The 1256-nt window shown below is 38.1% G+C and overlaps 1 pseudogene; it reads left to right on the top strand.

Moving 5' to 3' along the window:
• Positions 1-246: 246 nt before the first annotated feature.
• Positions 247-379, top strand: LOC134385444 (U2 spliceosomal RNA; annotated as a pseudogene).
• The last annotated feature ends 877 nt before the right edge of the window (positions 380-1256 follow it).

Raw genomic sequence — 1256 nt, 5'->3', positions numbered from 1 at the left:
CAAGCCACCACTATTGTGGCTCAGGACCCTTTGAAAAGTTTGAAACCCCACTCTTGTAGTGGAAGTTAATGAGTCAGCAATATAGTTGCTAATACTTGCATTAGCACTGCCTTAGGCAAGCCACTAATTCCTCTTTATCTTACCCTTCTCGGTAATCAAGGGAGGATAAAATAATTCTACACCCAACTCACAAAACTGATGCTTGGATAGAATGAATTGATGAGAAAGGTTTAAAAAGTCAAAAGGATCGCTTCTCAGCCTTTCGGCTAAGATCAAGTGTAGTATCTGTTCTTATCAGTTTAAAAAGTCAAAAGGAGCACTTGCAAATGTAAGCTGTTTTTAATAAACAGACATGTTTTTTAAACAATGGAGATACATCTGAGTAAGATGATAATAGTATTAAGACCTAACATTTATTAGGTACCGTATTACATATGCCAAGCCCTGTGTAAGTGCCTTAAATACACTATTGCAATGAATCTACAGAAAACTCCAATGAAGTGAGTGCTATTAACCCCATTTTACAGATGAGGAAAACTGAGGTTTGAAGGGATACATAACTTGCCTGAAGTCATATAGCCGGAACTAAAACTCATCATCACTATACTCTATAGAATTTACCAAGTAGATACTTGCAGATTTTATTGGATTTTTCAGCCCCACCCTTAAAGATATGGTGAAAGGAGTGGTATAAGCAGCTCACTGCCAACTATGTCCTCAAATGGGTTCAAGTCCTTGGCTGATTGGTCCTGAGCTGTAAATAGTCTCGGTTTTCCCATTTGCTCAGTGGGAAAGAACTTGCTTATTTGATTTAATAAAGAATTTTGAAGTCTTTGTCTAAGCAGCAGCAAATCTGGGAGAACCTGTTCATTTCATCACTTTTTTCTAATCATTGGCAACTAATATGACCTGAAAAGCTAGCTAACAACAATTGAGTTACAAGAATGTGAGGGAAGGGAAACTCTAACCTCACGCTTGCATTAATGCAGCTAGCAGTAGAAAGCAGAATCTTTTTTTCCCCACATTTGCTGTAAGGGACCTGTTGTTCCAACCAGGAGAGGGAAGTTTTTGCCTTCTGTTCTCTGCTCTGATAAAATGAAGTACAACCGTTCGAATCAGCTGATGAAGTACAACCCTTCTGAAAGAAATGGCCTGTCCGAGCACTAATATTTCAGAACTTCAAAGTTGAAAACTCACTGCAGGTAATTTATAGCCTAAATTTACTGAATTCTCTTCCAAGACAGCCTATTTAATCA

Source organism: Cynocephalus volans, chromosome 8, assembly GCF_027409185.1.
Source record: "Cynocephalus volans isolate mCynVol1 chromosome 8, mCynVol1.pri, whole genome shotgun sequence".
NCBI classification, from domain to species: Eukaryota; Metazoa; Chordata; class Mammalia; order Dermoptera; family Cynocephalidae; genus Cynocephalus; species Cynocephalus volans.
This window is presented reverse-complemented; position numbering and strand designations above follow the sequence as displayed.